This window comes from Lissotriton vulgaris, unplaced genomic scaffold, assembly GCF_964263255.1.
Source record: "Lissotriton vulgaris unplaced genomic scaffold, aLisVul1.2 SCAFFOLD_388, whole genome shotgun sequence".
NCBI lineage: Eukaryota > Metazoa > Chordata > Amphibia > Caudata > Salamandridae > Lissotriton > Lissotriton vulgaris.
In genome coordinates, this window is record NW_028250124.1 from 634,462 (window position 1) to 653,997 (window position 19,536).

At 48.0% G+C, this 19,536-nt stretch overlaps 1 pseudogene; it reads right to left on the bottom strand.

Moving 5' to 3' along the window:
* Window positions 1-19,536, bottom strand: part of LOC147663361 (uncharacterized) — a 129,958-nt pseudogene that overhangs the window by 76,998 nt on the left and 33,424 nt on the right.

Below are 19,536 nucleotides of genomic sequence, written 5' to 3' on the forward strand. Positions count from 1 at the left end.
CAATGCCACCACAACCAATACCACCAACACCACCAGTACCAGCACCACCACCAATACCACCATCAACAATAACACCACCAATACCACCACCCCCAATAACAATACCACCACATCAGCGCTTCTCGTTCACTAGTAATAACAGGGGCACTGTATGATGACAGAGCTGCAGCTGAGACTATCCCTCCCTATATTCCTGGCATAAAGCACAGCCCGCCCAGCACCAGGAGGTAAAGACATGGCCCTACTACAGCTGGAGTGTTTTTTATTAGGCCACAGATTGCAATGACATTACGCAATGCCACACTGCACACTCAAATCACGGAGAGGGAAGGAAATATCCCTCTCTCCCACTGTTCCTCCTGAGCCTCAACTGTGTAATCACAGAGCGAAAGGTGTTGGAGCACTTTGTTAGTGTTTATAGCTCGGATCATATGCAACTCTCACTTTACACTTTGTGTCTGTGTAATTTACAACACTTACACATCCTCTTCACTGCACTTTTTATCACTACTTTGAAGAGGTCACAGGCCTGTCTCTTCCTCTGATATTTACAATCTAACAAGTGAATGATAGTTCAATCTAACAGCAGCCGTCCACCAGACATTTTGTCCTTGAACGGAAAGGCTGTGATGCTGGACTGCTGGGCCGGTGGCCATCTCTAAATTTGACAGACAGTGCTCTATCAGGATGGTAGATGTATTGCCCTCCGCCACCCTGACAGACAGAATATCATCATTCAAACATTACATTTGCCCCATGGTACATCAGGAGTAAATCCATTTTTTGAACAGTAACAGTAGGGAAAGCATCCAAAACTGATGGGGTGAAGGGACTTTTCCAAGGGGAAAAACATCCGTTACAGGAAAATAAAGAGAGACCAAATGGTCTCATGCCAGGGCATATTTCTATGCAGGATTGTACGAAATGTACAATTATGCATGCTGAAATGCCTTTCCATGGTTGTAATTCAAAAACCTTTCCAGTAGTACTGTTGGAAAGCATTGAGAATTTGTGAAACATGTAAATCCACACCAATAAAGTGTGTAGACACTGTGTAACTTTCTTTCTCAAAGATCATAAGTGTCTGAAAAGCAACTTGAACCAATGACATTCTGGAGCAATATTAAATATAGTGCACACTGTGCTGTGTGTGTCCTATCACTGAAAAGGTGCTGTCCCAGGGCAGGCCTTTCTAGAAGCCGCTGGTCCACCTTTCACTGTGTAGGGGATGCTTAGAGGCCCCTGGATTCCTTTTCCCCATTCAAGGGTCACTCTTATGGGCACACTGACTGTGTAAAATAGACACAGTAACAACAGATCCTAGCTACTGATAGACGATCATCGGAAACTCTCCAGCAGGGCTCACTTAACCTACAAAATTGCTGGCAACTATCCAACCGCAGAAACAAGACATGCAGGCCCACCTGCATACACTACATGAGCAGGTTTGCACCTTTGAGGAGCATGCAGAGGATGCAGAGGGCAGGTCATGGCGAAATAACATAAGAATGAGGGGCCTGCCTGAATATGTGGAGGGCCGAAAAGTAGAGTCATACCTGGAAACCTGAATTCTCAGCTTTGTTCCTTTTGAGGCACTTTCATTAATTTTCTCAGGAGAGTGGGTTCATAGGGTCCTTTCGAGGAGACCCCTGCCTGGCATCCTGCCTAGACCACTGGTGGGGCCTCTTATCCACTGTAAAGACCATGTCCCGCTAATGCCAGTCTCATGTGCTCATCATGTTAGCCTCACAAGAGGATCATGTCAGGCTTATGATTTCTGTTTAAGTGTTAATCTGTGAGTCCACTGGAGGTATCATCATGACTTAGCTCTCAATTATCAGTCATAAATATGCCTCCTCCACTTCATCTCACTTTAGCTCACACACTTTAGCTCACACACCACATGTCACGGAGGCAGCATCTATCTCTCACTTTTCCTCTGCTGCATAATGTTGTTTTCAGGCCTCTGCCTCCAGCAGTATTGCTTGATCTGCCCCAAAGAGACACAGTCAAGAACGTGTACTTACTTCAACGCAGGGCTTAATTTGAGACAGGAGTTTTTTTGGGGCTCAGCACTGGCATTTAATTATACACACAGGCACTTATGACAAGCTGCCACAAGGTGGCGCTGTTTGTCTAAGTCAGAGATGAGAACAGCAGTTATTTATTAATTCAACATACATTATAAATGACTAATTCCTGCCGCCCAAGCCACTCTGATATCTTTTGGGGCTTGGAGTAGTCTGAAGGGTCACACTTGCAGGAGTTTGCTGGATAATAGCTGGGTTAGATCTGTCATTGGCAGAGCTTCCAGGGGCAATGAGTGGAGCAATCTGCATGACGAAGCCCCTGACACGTATTTGTTTTGCAAATTAAGAACTGCCCCCAGCTGTTCCCTCCTGACCCCAGATCGACCTTTCTCCACAGGTGCTCAGATCTCCCAGAGGTTTGCTACACACAAGACCATCATCTTGCTCAGTTTTCTTGCAAATCCGCCCATTGAAGGTCAGGCGCGGGGCGCTCAGAAACTGAAGCCAGTGTGGGCCACTGCCCCTTCTGTCCTCTGCCCCAGTGGGCCTGCCATTGCTCCTTGGTGCCAGAGAACACTTGCTGCTAAGACTGTTCTTTCATGACATGTGGAGGCATCTCAGCATAATTTTAAGGCATTTGTGCTGAACATTCTCTGCATTATCACACTTTCCTCACTGTTTTATTGGGTTTGATGAACCCCAAACACCCTTGGAGACGACTTATTGGACACTCAACAAATGTATTGTTCGATTTCATAAGTGTCACTCCAGAATCTGTGGCTGGTTAGCCAGTTTAGTTTATCAAGTACATTCTAAGATGAATTATTTGTGCCCGGCCTCGCTGAATGTGGGAGCTCTTATTTCAGTCAATCGGAGTCAGTGCAGGTATTTACAGCACTTTCACATTCCATGCAAACCTTTCTGTCGCACGAGTGACAGTCATCAGACATCAGTGACCGGGGCGCCCCCTTCAGGAGCCATCAACAATTGTGACTACTCAGAACACTTACTACTAATAATCATCATCACCATCATCCTCTTCACCATCATTGTCACACTCATTCTCACCATCATCATCACTGACCACGGCGCTCCCTTCAGGAGCCTTCACCAGCTCTTCACAGCAAACCTCTCTGACTCATCATCATCATCATCACTGAACACAACGTTTCCTTATTTCAGTCAATCGGAGTCAGTGCAGGTATTTACAGCACTTTCACATTCCATGCAAACCTTTCTGTCGCACGAGTGACAGTCATCAGACATCAGTGACCGGGGCGCCCCCTTCAGGAGCCATCAACAATTGTCACTACTCAGAACATTTACTACTAATAATCATCATCACCATCATCCTCTTCACCATCATTGTCACACTCATTCTCACCATCATCATCACTGACCACGGCGCTCCCTTCAGGAGCCTTCACCAGCTCTTCACAGCAAACCTCTCTGACTCATCATCATCATCATCACTGAACACGACGTTTCCTTCAGGAGCCTTCCGCAGCTCTCAGCATTCAAAAACATAATCATCATCTTCACCATCTTCACCATTATCATCCTTATTAGAAGAATGCACATATTAAACAATGTTTAAGACATTACTGCTGCGGTCGACGACCACCTCCTCACTGTAATTCTGTGGTTACAATGTAGAGTCTGGAATGTCTATTTCTTTTCTTGTTGCTTTTCTAATCAAGTCTGAGGCAAAGAGACCCTTTCATGTGCCACGGGGGGGGGGGTCTTAGGGTGTCTGAAAATCAACTCCACTCTTCTTACCCAGACGGTAGAGCACGATGTTTATGAATATGTTGACTGCAATCATCACTCCCAGGGTTATCGCCTGCCACCTTAGACGAGGGATCTCATGGCCACCTAGAGAGGAAATCACAGAATCCTGCATTTAACTTTACATGTGGTGGTATTTATTTATTTATTTTGAAAGTTTTATATAGCGCGAACATGACCAGCGAGGGTATCAGAGCTCTTTACAGATTATGCATCACATGGTAATAAGGATACAAAACCGAGTAACCAAAATGACAAATTCAAAGTCAACATTGTCCAGCAATCTCGTAAAGGCACAGCGAAACACATCATAAACAACAGAAGGAACAAAAAGATCACAGTCTGGAATTGTCTGACCAACTCATGAACAAGGTGGCTGGGGAAAGTCAACGGGTAACAACCCAGAATCAGAGGAAGGTGCCAGGCTAAGGCAGACATTCCTTCATCAGGAGCCCTTCGACTTCTTTTTGAAGAAGACAGTAGACTGGTTCACCCTGACTTCAGGGGGAAGGGAGTTCCAGATCCTCGGAGCCATCGCTGAGAACGCTCAGTTATAGGCCTTTTTTGCATGAATTTTTGAGGTTTAAGCAAAAGGGAGCAGGCACTTCTGGAGGCTCTAGAACCGCAGAAGAGTTCCAGTTTCTGCGCAAGGTACAACAGCGTCTTGAAGTGGACGGCTTAGTGAGTCATTCATGCAATTTTTAGCTGTATCCAAGCTTCATATGGCAGCCAATTCAGTTCCTTCAAGTCCGGGGAGATGTGGTGGTATTTTTTGTGCCAGTTAAAAGCCTCGCAATGGAGTTGAGGGTAACCCTAAGAGAAACCTTCCTAACTCTGGGCATGCCCCAAAGTGTTGCGCTACCATAATCCAGCTCTGAGATCACTAATGCTTGAAAATCAACCTATAGGTCATGAGCAGGAAGGAAGGGTTTGAGCTTCCTAAGTAAGCTGAGCAGAGGCACCCTCATCTACAGACCCCCGGGACCACGCACACATTTCAGCGAAGACATCACGGACTTCATCATCCCACACGCCCTCCCCTCCGCCGACTACATCTTCCTAGGGGACCTCAACTTCCACCTGGAGAACAACAAGGACCGCAACACCGCCGCCCTGCTGGACAACCTCGCCAACCTCGAACTCAAGCAACTGGTCAACACCCCCACCCACTACGCCGGCCACACGCTTGATCCCGTCTTCTCATCCAGCAAGCGCATCGCCTCAGCCACTCCACCGGACTTCACTGGACCGGCCACCCCTGCGTCCACTTCAGCTTCAGAAAAACCACTACCCACCACCACCCGCAACAGGGTCCTCACAGACGCTGTAGCAAGATCACCGCCGACGAGCTCACCACCTCCCTCAGCCAGAACCCACCTGCCAGCACACCGGACCCCAACGAAGCAGCCCGCAACTTCACGCAGTGGCTGACCGCCTGCGCCGTTGACCTCGCACCACTGAAGAACCCTCCCAGCAAACCTAGAAGCAAGAAGGCCCCCTGGTTCACCGACAAACTCAAGGACTCCAAGAAGACCTGCCGCACCCTGGAGAAAGCCTGGCTCCTCGACCAGACCACTGACAACATGACCGCCCTCAAACACGCCACCCTCAAGCACCACCAGCTCATCCGCACCACCAAGAAGAAATCACTGAAGGATCAACTGGACAGCAACAATCACGACAGCAAGGAACTCTTCAGCATCGTCAAGGAGTTCTCCAACCCCAGCACCGGCAACAACGACATCACCCCTTCACAAGATCTCTGCGACTCCCAAACCTCATTCTTCCACCGCAAGATTGCCGACAACCACAACAGCATCGGGGCACCATCCTGGGACCCAACAGTCGAACCAACGCACCCCACCGCCACCCTCTGCACCTGGACCACGGTGACCACCGAAGACACAGACCGCACGATGAACACCATCCACTCCGGATCTCCGACTGACCCCTGCCCCCACCACATCTTCGACTTCAACAAGGCCGACTCCACCATCGCACCCCAACTCCGAGACATCATCAACACCTCCTTCGACACCGCCACCTTCCCGGAGAGCTGGAAGCATGCCGAGCTCAGCGCCCTACTGAAGAAACCAACAGCGGACCCCACCGACCTCAAAAACTTCTGCCCTATCTCCCTCCTCCCATTCCCTGCCAAAGTCATTGAGAAGATCGCCAACAGACAGCTTTCCGCCTTCCTCGAGACGCACGGATCCCTCGACCCCTCACAGTCCGGTTTCAGAGCCAACCACAGCACCGAGACCGCCCTCATCGCAGCCACCGATGACATCCGAGCCCTGCTCGACAACGGGGAAACAGCGGCACTCATCCTCCTGGACCTCTCCGCAGCGTTCGACACTGTCTGCCACCGCACCCTAGTCCAACGCCTCAGCAACACCGGCATCCAAGAGAAGGCACTGAAGTGGATCATCTCGTTCCTCGCCAGAAGAACACAGAGTCCGCCTCCCCCCGTTTCGATACGAGGCCACCGAAGTCATCTGCGGCGTCCCGCAAGGATCATCACTCAGCCCCACCCTCTTCAACGTCTACATGAGACCTCTCGCTACCATCGCACGGCAACACAACCTCAACATCATCTCCTACGCTGACGACACCCAGCTGATCCTCTCCCTCACCAGAGACCCCAACACCGCCAGAACCAGCCTCCACGAAGGGATGGAAGACGTCGCCGAGTGGACGGAATTTCTCATCCTGGGACCATCACCCTCCGCCTGGGACGACTCCTGGTGGCCCCAGCCCTGGGCACCGCCCCCAAGCCAACAGACCACGCACGCAACCTGGGCTTCATCCTGGACTCCTCCCTCTCGATGACCAGACAAGTCAACGCCGTCTCCTCTTCATGCTTTCACACCCTCCGCATGCTCTGCAAGATCTTCCGATGGATCCCGACTGAAACCAGGAAGACGGTCACCCAGGCCCTCGTCACCAGCCCACTGGACTACGGAAACACCCTCTACGCCGGAACCACAGCCAAGCTACAGAAAAGACTCCAACACATCCAGAACGCCTCCGCCCGACTCATCCTGGACATCCCCCGACGCAGCCACATCTCCGGCCACCTGAGGGACCTGCACTGGCTCCCCGTCAACAAGAGGATCACGTTCAGGCTCCTCACCCACGCACACAAGTCTCTCTACGACCTGGGACCTAAGTACCTCAACGACCGCCTGACGTTCCACACGCCCACACCCCAGCTGCGGTCTGCCAGCCTCGCCCTCGCCACCGTACCATGCATCCGAAGAGCCACCCCCGGAGGCAGAAATGGAACTCCCTCCCCATCCACCTTCGGCTGACCCAGGACCACCTTGCCTTCAGGCGACAACTCAAGACCTGGCTGTTCGAGCAGTAGCGAACCCCTTCCCCCAAGCGCCTTGAGACCCTTCCGGGTGAGTAGCGCGCTATACAAGTGTTATGATTGATTGATTGATTGATTGAAGTTCGCTCCTTGGCTGAGGGAACTGATGTGCTTCTGCATGTTGAGGCTTTTGTCTAGAATGATGCCCAGAGAGGATGCTGAATCTACCAGGTGGGTCTGCAGTTAAGGGCTGTCAGCTGATTCAACCATTGCTCCATGATGAGGGATTGGTTGTGGGGTGAGATCATTAGGAATTCAGTATTAAGAGCATTTAATATCAGGTGATTGCATGTCAGCCATCTTTGTGTTTTCAGCTGGACTGAATTGAGGGACTGGATGTCTTCGGGGGAGGCAATCTTCAGGTATAGTTGGGTATTGTCCACATACATATGATAGCGAATGCTGGATGATTTTAAGTTTTCTGTCAGAGGCTCCATAACAGGTTAAAGAGCGTGGGGGACAATGCTGTTCCTTGTGGCACCCCCAAGGTGACATGCTGTAGAGTGGGACAAGGATTGGTTCACCTTGAAGCTTTGGTATCTGTTCTGAAGGAAGGAGGAGAACCAGCTTAATACCAGCCCTGACAGCCCCATCCTGTGTTCTAGGAGGTCAATTAGGTGATCATGTTTGACAGTATCAAATGCTGACAAAAGGTCCAGAAGGGTCAGTAAGCATGCTCATTGTGATCCAGCATTTTAAGCGCATCATCCACGATGTGCGTTAGCGTCGACTCTGTACTATGACCTGGTCGAAAAAACAGATTGGCATTGATCAAGGATTTGGAAATGGTAAATGTGATGGCAAAGTTGGGCAAGCACTTTTTCTCCAAGAGTTTTTGCCAAGGTGGGGATGGGCAAAAGTTAAGAAGGTCCGTGGGATCTGCATTTGGTTCCTTTAGGATCGGAGTAGGTAGTAGATCACCTGTTGGAGTACAATGTCATAGGACGCCTTGTAATAATATCCTCAATTAATGTGTGCCAAGTCACTTCAAGATTGGTCACTGAGTCTCGGTGTATGCCAAGACTGAACAATAATTCTCAATATGTGCCAAGACTGGTCACTAAGTTCCGATTTGTGCCAAGACTAGCCACTGAGTCTCAGTGTGTGTCAAGACTGGTCACTGAGTCTCAGTGTGTGTCAAGACTGGTCACGGAGTCTCATGTATGCCAAGACTGATCGCTAAGTCTCAAAGTGTGCCAAGACTGGCTACTAAGTTGCAATTTGCACCAAGTCTGGCCACTGAGTCTTGGTGTGTGCCAAGTCTGGTCACTGAGTCTTGGTGTGTGCCAAGTCTGGTCACTCTGTGGGTGCCAATACTCATCACTGAGTCTCAGTGTGTGCCAAGACTGGCCACTGAAGTCTCAGTTTGCACCAAAACTCGTCACTGAGTCTCGGTGTGTGCCATGGTGGGTCACAGAGTCTCGATGTGTGCCACGATTGGCCCTTGACTCTCTGTGTTTGCCAAGACTGGTCACTGAGTTTCAGTTTATGCCAAGATTGGTCACTGAGTTTCAGTTTATGCCAAGACTGGTCACTGAGTTTCAGTGTGTGCCAAGATGGTAAGTGACTCTACTTATTTGCCAAGATCAACCAGTGGCTCTCAGGATATGCCAAGAATAAACAATGAATCTGAGTGTGCACCAAGCCTGATCCGCGTGTTCTGGCTCCAGCCAACAACCTTGGCAGAAAGGAGAGTGACCCTCAGTGTGTGTGCCAAGGCAAGAAGTAAGTCTCAGTTTGATGCAAGACATGTCAGTGACTCTGTGTGGCTGCAGAGACTGGCTAGAGACCCTCAGTGCGTGCCACATCTGGACTGAAACTTCCTGCATGTACCATGTCTGCATTGTGCCTCAGTGCATGAGTCTTATCCAGCTGCCATATATAAGGCTGGACTGTGACTCACTCTAGGTGCCATTTTTGGACTGTGGCTATCTCTAAGTACCATTTGTGCACTGTGGCTCATTGTGCGTGCAAAATCTGAATTGTTTGTCAATGTGTGTAAACTGTTACCACGGAAACACTCAGTTAATGTCAAGGATGACCAGAGAGATTTGGTGTTTTTCACAGCTTGACAATCTGTGCTGGTGTGCATGTCTGGACACCAATGCTGAGTATAGCCTCTGAGTGTGTGCTAATGCTGGCCATCGACACTCAGTTTATGCCAGTGTACACCATGTCCTCACAGCGTGTGTTAATGCTGACCTTCGCTTCTCAGTATATTCCAGTGTCCACCTTAGCCTCTCAGTGTGTGCCAGTGTTCACCATTCCCTCAAAGTGTGCACCAATGCTGGCCATTTCCACTGTGAGTGCCAATGTCCACCATAGGCTCTCACCGTCTGCCAATGCTGAGTATAGCCTCTCAGTGTGTATCATGCTTGCCATCGTCTCTCAGTTTATGCCACTGTTCACCATGCCCTCTCAGTGTGTGTTAATGCTGACCATGCTGTCAGTATATTCCAGTGTCCACCTTGGCCTCTCAGTTTACAACAGTGCCCACCACTGTATGCCAATGCTGACCAATGCCTCTCAGTGTGCGGCATTGCTGACCATAGCCTCTCAGCATGTGTCAGTGCAGACCATTGCCTCTCAGCATGTGTCAGTGCTGACCATTACCTCTCGGTGTGTCAGTGCTGACCATTGCCTCTGGGTGTGTGGCATTGCTGACCATAGCCTCTCAGCATGTGTCAGTGCAGACCATTGCCTCTCATTGTGTGGCATTGCTGACCATAGCCTCTCAGCATGTGTCAGTGCAGACCATTGCCTCTCGGTATGTGTCAGTGCTTACCATTGCCTCTGGGTGTGTGTCAGTGCTGACCATTGCCTCTCAGTGTGTGTCAGTGCAGACCATAGCCTCTGGGTGTGTGTCAGTGCTGACCATTGCCTCTCAGTGTGTGTCAGTGCAGACCATAGCCTCTGGGTGTGTGTCAGTGCTGACCATACCCTCTCAGTGTGTCTTTGTCCACCATTGCCTCTCAGTGTGTGGCATTGCTGACCACTGATTGTCCGTGTGTGCCAAGAATGAGTTTATGTCTCGTGTGTCAAGACTAGTCACTGATTGTCAGTGGATGTGTTTTAAAATATCAAATATAGGAATATTGACCTGCACAAAATATCAACTACCGACATACAAGGTAAACATACACAGGGAAGTTTATATTTACTACTCTAACCCCACATCCATTTACTCTGACAAGATTTTGCTAGACATTATTGTGGGGTTCATATATGTGCAGATTAATATTTTAAAAAGCTATATATTTTGGTACCATGTCAGTATCAGTCAGCGCCATGACAAGTCAGTGACTCTCAGTGTGTACAACGACTGTTCAGTCACTCCCTGTGTGTGTCACAGTAACTCAGTAACTGTCAGTGGGTGCCGGCTCTGGACTGTGACTCACTCTGTGCACCAAAGTTGGTACCATGCCACTGTAAGTTGGTGCCAGGAGAGGGTAATAACAGTCAGGCCTAGATTTTGTAACACTTTGCTCCATTATAAAGTGACACAAAGTGGTGCAAAGTGATAGATTGGTACTCACTTTCCATTGCTTTCCATAATCTCCTACGCCGACGACACCCAGCTGATCCTCTCCCTGACCAACTACCCCGCCGCCGCCAGAGCCAATCTACACGAAGGGATGAAAGATGTAGCCGAGTGGATGACGACCAGCCGCCTGAAACTGAACTCAGACAAGACGGAGGTCCTCATCCTGGGCTCCTCGCCCTCCGCCTGGGACGACTCCTGGTGGCCCCCCGCCCTAGGCACCGCACCCAAACCGACGGACCACGCACGCAACCTGGGCTTCATCCTGGACTCCTCCCTCTCCATGACTAGGCAAGTCAACGCCGTCTCCTCGTCGTGCTTCAACATCCTTCGCATGCTACGGAAGATCTTCTGGTGGATCCCCACCGAGACCAGGAAAACCGTCACCCAGGCCCTCGTCACCAGCCGTCTGGACTACGGCAACGCCCTCTACGCCGGTACCACCGCCAAGCTCCAGAAGAGACTCCAGCGGATCCAGAACGCCTCAGCCAGACTCATCCTCGACATCCCACGAAACAGCCACATCTCCGGACATCTGAGAGACCTGCATTGGCTCCCCGTCAACAAAAGAATCACCTTCCGTCTCCTCACCCACGCACACAAAGCCCTTCACGATCAAGGCCCGAGCTTCCTCAACAGCCGAATCAACTTCTATGCTCCCAAACGCCACCTCCGATCAGCCAGCCACGCCCTCGCCGCCGAACCCCGCATCCGAAGAGCGACAACAGGAGGAAGGTCCTTCTCCTACCTGGCCGCCAAGACCTGAAACTCCCTCCCTCCCGACCTGCGCCTGACCCAAGACCACCTCTCCTTCAGGAAGAAGCTCAAGACCTGGCTGTTCGAACAGTAACGCCCCCCCCCCTACATTTATATAGCGCACTACTTACCCTACGGGTAAGTAGTGCGCTATATAAATGTCTTTGATTGATTGATTGATTGATTGGAAAAGGCATTTTGTGCTTGAAAGATGCCCTTTTCCCAAAACAAAAAAAAACTCTTGTGCTGCGATTAGGTGTGATTCCTTCAGTGCCCTGCACAGACCACTGTCTATAATTCACTGAGTATAATTCATTTACTCTGAACAGACTGCATCAGACACACTACTAGATAAAAGAGGTGGGTCCTTCAGCTCCCCTGTCCAGACTGCATATCACTCACCATTGTCTTCAAAGGATGTTTAATCCTCTCTGTTTGGCTTTCGGCCTGACATGGCACTGAGTCGGCCTTGGTGACCGTGATGGATGAGCTTCGGATGCGGGCAGACAGGGGTCAGGCAGCTGTTCTTATTTTGCTTGACCTGTCTGCCGCCTTCGATACGGTCAACCATGGGATCCTGATGAGAACGCTGAGGCAGGTGGGAGTGACGGGCTGTGCTCTGAGCTGGTTCCAGTCATTTCTCTCTGATAAGAGGCAAGCAGTGTCTCTCCCCTCTGACCAAATCTGCCTTTACCAACATCACGTATCGCGTGCCACTGGTCTTGGCAATCAGCCCAATTCTATATGAAACCTCTGATTGCCGTCATTAAAGAGCATAATATTATTTTCGTAAATTATGCAGATGACACGTAGCTGATTCTCTCTTTGGCGGGTGATCAGTCAACATCATTGGAGGTGTTTCATGGCTGCCTGCATGCTATGGCTCATTGGTTGAAGAAAAACTCTTTGCAGTTTAATGTGGGAAAGACCGAGGTGCTCTACTGCTCAGTGGATAAGGTTCCTTCTGTACTGCCTAGCAATTTCTGGCGCACAGATACATCGACCGCAGTGAGGCCGGTAGAGAGGGTCCGTAACCTGGGCGTTATGTTTAACAAAAAACTTACAATGGAGGCTCAGGTTAATAAAACGGTGGGAGGCTGTTGTGCTATTATTAGATCTCTATGGAAAATCTTCCCCCTGCTACCTCCTCATGTGCGTGCGTTAGTGGCACAAAGTACCATTCTAAGCAGATTAGAATACTGCAACGCATTACTTTTAGAGTCTACAAAATATCTTCTGGATAGACTTCAGAGGATTCAGTCAATGACAGCCAAGCTAGCCCTAGGATGGCCCAGAAGTTCCTCTTCCTCATTGGCCTTGGCAGAGTTGCATTGACTCCTGCTGAGACAGAGAATTCAGTTTAAGTCCCTCTGTCTAGTGTGTAAAGCTCTACGTGGGTCTGGACCTGCTTCCCTGCGGAGAAAGTTTGAATGGTACGTTCCAGCAAGAAGCCTCCGTTCCGCATCGGCTAGATTGGTTAAAATACCGAGAGTTAGGAAAGCAAAATCGGGTGGCAGAACTTTTGGTGTAGCAGCTGCCAGACTTTGGAATTAACTCCCTTTAGAACTGAGACTAGTCAGTGATCTCTTTTCGTTTACAAAGAGACTAAAAACCTGGCTGTTCCCCAAAGTCTAATCTGGCTTCAGCCCTCGGGCACACTTATACACTGTACTCTGAGTGTACTAGCGCCAAGATGCCTGCTAGGTGATAGAGCACTCTATACATGAAATAAATAAATAAATATTACAAGATTGCATCAGAATTACCTGTAGAAGAGGTCAGATTCATTCTCTGATTCCTTCTCAGAGCCCTCCTTGATTCCATTGGCCTTTCACTGATGCTCAGGATATTCAGAGGAGCAGGAAACACTGAGAGGTACTCGGGTATGAGCTGCGTCTCTTGAGTCACTAGGGAGGGATCTATATAACAGATACAGAGACAGGAAACACCACTTAGGAAGTGCTGACAGCAGCATTCTGCAATCTGTGTGTGAGGGGAGATTAATGATGGGGTTGCAGATCCAAGTGTTACTGTGCACCGTATGTATGTATGTATGTATGTTTGTGCTTGTGTGTCTTCTGATGGGTTTCTGTGTCTTCTTGCTCACTTGTGTTCTATATTCAAGGTTGGTTGTGTAATGAATGGTTGGGTTGCTATGAGAGTCCAGCACACAGTCTCCAGTAATTTCTCAAGATCTTATTGACCCACATACCCTTATGTCTTGCTGTCCAGGAGACCGTATTTATTGTACCCTTGCGTAATTTGTGTGAATCGAGAAATAAAGCACCTTCTAAGGACATTTGTTTCAAACTAAGAATAAGCTAAAACATAAATCAGGAGATTGTCATTTATGAATGGCCTATTTTGTTTTCTTTGCTGCTTGTTGTATGTCTCTTGCTTGCTGGTATTGCAAGATTAAGGCAATTATTGGTCGGGTGAGTTTGCAGTGGATGTATTTTGCTGCTGCAGTCTGTGTGCTCTCGGGAACTCTTTCAGTTCATTGAAAACAGCTGTCAGGAGTTTGGGCCTCATGTTCTGCAGATTCAATAAGAGCCTCTCCCTCTGACTTCTCCGCTACACCTTAAAACCAGACATTGTACCAGCAGGACCTATCTTCCAGGTCAGCAATCTTGCTTCTCATTGCCCATATGTTTGGCCCCATTCCAGGAAGACCAGCCAGTTGTTTCTACATCTGTTATTCCATTTTCTGTGGTGTCAAGACAGTGGTGAAAGGGGGTCAGCTCTGTCTACATTTATTTTACCTCATCTGAGACATATTGCATTGTTAGTTTTCAGGTGGGCGTGCTACTTCCCTGTTAGGGGGGATGTGCTTCAAGCTTTGTGGATAAGGGTTGTGCACCGCCTTATTTAATTCGATTTTTACCGTGCAAACATGGGAATCACTCCCCTCCTGGAGTGTAAGTGTTAGAACTGACTAGTAGCACACCTATGGGTCCATAGGTGCGTCTCCCATGGCACCAGTGTATAATGCTGTATTCATACAGCGGAATTTTATCTTCCAAAAAAAGACTTCAAACGAAAATTTGTCAAATTGTTATCTTTAGTTCAAGACGTGTGGTAACAATCCTGTTATTTCCAATGCATTTCGGTGAATATAATCACCTTCATCAGGGAACGTCTGAAGAAACCCAAGCAAACAACGCCACATCAGATATATAGAGGAACCGTCCCATGTCTCAATTGTGCAAACTGTCATAACATCATTAAGGGGTCTACAATCAGTCACCCCATGAAAGGGTATAAAATACCCCTAAGAGTCAACGCCACCTGCGATACCACCAATGTGGTTTATCTTCTGAAATGCCCATGTGGAAGTGTGTACCTGGGACACACGGAAAGGAAACTGAAAGTGAGATTGACTGAACATAAAAGCAATATTAGAACTCACTCTACGAAATCTACAGTAGCCACACATTTCACAGAAAAACGCCACAACTTGAACCAATTGAGAGCGTGCATATTGGAAATAGTACCGAGGAAAGAAGGAGCTTTGAACAAAAAAAACTTGTTAAAGCGAGAAAATCACTGGATTTATTACATGAACAGCCTTAAACCACATGGATTAAATGATCGCACTGAATTTACGTGCTATTTGTAACACTGTATTTAATCATGATGCAATTTCATTAGTTTGCTCTTATGAAAAGCATGTAATCATGTATGGTGGAGTCGCGACTAATTCCTACCTGTAGATTATATTCAGTATACGAAAGTTTGGTTGTTAAAGCTTCGCGTTGATAAATCATATGTTTTTTTAAAAAAAAGCCAGTGGATGCACTGCGCATGCGCTAGATACGCGGCGTAAGTAGAAGTTCTCATTAACCGGTGAGGACGCCAACCGCATTAGGAACCCACTCCGCAGCAGCGGCTTTATTTTGTAGAACAACGAAGGTGAGCTATGGCGAACATTGATATGTTAAGCGTAAGCGGCAAGCGATAGTACTCGAAGGGCCTCGCCCCGCAGCACTAACTAGGCAGATGTTTAAATGAGAGAACGGGGAAGCCGAGCACTGAACGTTTACTTTGAACAGACAAGGGGTCACAGGAGCGTTAAAACTATGTATCTCGTTAAGATCCTTAAGCCGTGCAACATGTTTTTGTAGCTAATCACCAGTTAGTTTAAACTCATCTAAATGCGTGGTAAAATGTTTGGAGAAAAATATGTTTGGACAACGAATAGTTATATTGTATTTTGTTTTGTTCATTTGTAGATGTTCCCTGATGAAGGTGATTATATTCACCGAAATGCATTGGAAATAACAGGATTGTTACCACACGTCTTGAACTAAAGATAACAATTTGACAAATTTTCGTTTGAAGTCTTTTTTTTGGAAGATAAAATTCCGCTGTATGAATACAGCATTATACACTGGTGCCATGGGAGACGCACCTATGGACCCATAGGTGTGCTACTAGCCAACAACAGGCTGACATGAGCCTCACATGGGCTCCAGGGCAGCTGACATGAGGCGGACATGAGCCTCACACGGGCTCCAGGGCGGCTGACATGAGGCCAACAAGAGGCTGACATGAGCCTCACACGGGCTCTAGGGCGGCTGACATGAGGAAGACTTGAGGCTGACATGAGCCTCACACGGGCTCCAGGGCAGCTGACATGAGGCTAACAAGAGGCTGACATGAGCCTCACACGGGCTCCAGGGCGGCTGACATGAGGAAGACTTGAGGCTGACATGAGCCTCACACGGGCTCCAGGGCAGCTGACATGAGGCCAACAAGAGGCTGACATGAGCCTCACATGGGCTCCAGGGGCGGCTGACGTGAGGCCAAGAAGAGGTTGACATGAGCCTCACATGGGCTCCAGGGCGGCTGATATGAGGCCAACAAGAGGCTGATATGAGCCTCACACGGGCTCCTGGGCGGCAGGCATGAGGCCAACAAGAGGCTGACATGAGCCTCACATGGGTCCAGGTCGTCTGGGCTGACATGAGGCCAACAAGAGGCTGACATGAGCCTCGCACGGGTACAGGGCGGCTGGGCTGACATGAGTCCAACAAGAGGCGGACATGAGGCCAAGAGGCTGACTTGAGGCTCACATGACCTCAGTGCCCAACTTTCAGTGAATCTTGTGGTTTCGTTTTTGTTTTGGTCTAGTGTCAGGCATGTCTGCCGAGGCCTAGGTCTGTCCATGAGGATATGAGCAGTTTGTCTGAGACATCTGGAATCTTACTGTACAGTCACCTGTAATGCTTTAGCAATCTTATTGATACACTCTATATCTTGACCTTTATCTTCAGGACTCCGTTTGTTTTCATGCCCTGCAGTTACTCAAGAGACATTCATGAAATTCCTCAGAGTACAGCTTTTTATTTGAAGTTACATATTAAATGTAAATTTCAATATTCCTATATTTGTTGAGTTAGTCATATGTCATTTTACACTACCTAATTACATTTGGTACCCTCTAGGAGTATCTACTGCCGAGATTCCAAGTTTTTATACATCCCTTGGACATCGTCTTGACCCCCTTGTTTAGAAACATCCTTTGATTTCTAAGAGGCTCTTTGTCAAAACATATAAGGTAAGATCCTGACTGTTTAGCATTCCATCTTATTTTTTTGTTTGATTTCCTTCTCCACGGATTTGGTGCGCATACGAAAAAATGTAGGATCCCCCCACATTTCATCAATCCAGATAGTTTGACATTTTTTGAACCTATACTTAGTTCTCATGTATTGCATTTATGGAATTCTAGAATTAACCAATGTATTAATATATTCATATTGTTGATAAGTATCCCTCTAGTAGAGATGTTAAATTGATTTCCAGCATCTAACTCTCTTCCTTTTGGATGCCACCTGGTTCTGTGGTAAAAATGATACCTATGTTGATCTCTGCTTTATTTTCAGAAGTCCAAGTTATACCTATTGGCATTACCGGCCGACACTCCATGCCTCCATGTTAAGAAGCTTTTCTTTTTCCTCTCTGCTTTTACATATCGCGTGAGGTAATGTCATGATATTGAAGTAACCAGCTCTATACAGTTTACCTGGGACAGAGAAGATCACCTTTACATGTGGGTGTGTAAGGCTTCATCACCCTCACCTGGCTATCTTGAATACATCTGTTTAGTATAGATCCACTTTTTATTTGTTTCCTAAATGTTTATTTACAAATAATACCATGAGGATATGAGCTCCAGAACCTGTCCTGTGACCTAGTGGAGCGCACCACATGTGCCCTCATTGTGGACAGAGGACCGTTATCACTGTACAGGGTTCAGTACATAAAGGCGTTGCAGCGTTCTTGAGTGTTTGTGATCTGATCTTTGGACGACCTCTTTTTTGGGGTGTGAAGAATTGGTGGAGTTTACCTCTGCACAATTCAGCGAAGGGGCAAAGTGGGCATTTGGTACTATTTTCTTAGCGCAAAATGCACTCTTGTGTCCAAAAATGGATTTCAGAATACATTATAGTGCTAAGAAAATAGTGCAGCATGCAGTGCAGTGCCCTTACATACTCATGTAAGGGCACCAATGGGTATACATAAGTATGCAAGGGCACCAAGGGGTATCCACTCCAGTGCATACCACTCAGTGCCTTTACATACTTATTTAAGGGCAGGGTATTCACTGCAGAGCTGTTCCAGATTAGGAAAATGCAAACAAATGGCTGGTATTTATTTCTGAAAAAGGTGCCAACACTAGTTGTGCTGGAGCAGGCCGCCCAGTCTCCGCGGGTCCCATGGATAACTGCGCTCGCGCTGAAGAAGTAGGCTGCACCCATCTTCTCCTACAGCCGCTGCCATCACCGTGCATGCGCACCACAGGCCTTTGCCTGTAGTCAGGATCAAACCTCTGCAATGCCTTAACACCTTCGATGCTCATGACGAGCTCAGCTCTTCATGAGGCACGGTTGAGCTGTGCTTATGACGAGCTAAGGGCTATATTTATAATGAGGTGGCGGAGAGAGATGGTATCTTTTTTATTTTAATAGCTTTTTCCCACACTTCTGAAATGGAAGGCTGCACCATATTTAACCACTTCACTGCTCATGACGGCTCCAGGCCGTCAGAATGTTGCCGCTCCGCCCACACACGATTAATTCCCCGCCTGGGCGGAGTTCTGACGAGTCCAGGCCATCATGAGAACACACCTACCGTGACTCATGATGGCCGGGAGCTGTCATGAGCACCACGGCACCGCGACCACACACCCCCGCACCGTGGCAAAATTTGCGCCACTGCAAAGGGGTTAAAAGAATGTGGTGTAGCCTTGTGTTTTGTTCTGCTATAATGCTAAGGGGTATATGTAGAAGCCCCTATCGCCATGGGCACGTTACTTTTTTGTGACGTTGCTGTGGCAATAATGTCTTTGACTTATGTACAAGTTAGCGTTAAGCTATTTCATGTGGCTCAACGTTGCTTTGTACATAAAGTCCCCTTTTTCACTATGTTTAGTATGAAAGGTTAATGCAATGGGTGCTGTACTGGGTATTTTACAGCAACACCCATTGTATTTGATGTTGCCCCCTCTGTACAAGTGTGTCGTACATAGGAGTTAGCACGCCAAACGCCAAATTGAGGAGAAATGTATTATATCTCATTGTTTTTGCTTTTTCCATGTCTGCTGCACATGGAAAAAGTAAAATGCTATAGTTTGCTAATGTATAGTAAGGTGTCCTTTCTTGTACATAAACATTCTTTTTTAACTTTTATATGTGCGGAATGAAGCAAAATGGCATTTTAGGAATGGTTATGTGCAGGAAGGGACACCTTCCTACTAATAACCAATACTCCCCAGTATACATACTGTTAGACGGACCGGGAGGGTCGGCCGAGGATAAGGGGAGAGGTCTCCAGGGAGAGCCGTCTCCGACGATCGTACAGACAAGTAACTTCCCCCCCACAGACGGACACCACACAAGGGCAAAGTTCAACGATACTTTATAGGCAATTCTTTAGGTACGATGAATGGTACAAGGAGGTCTGGACTCAGGGGTCCCCTCGATTCTGGTCTCTGGTTTGGGAGAAGGGTAGCGGGACAGTCTTGTTATCAAAAGATGGAA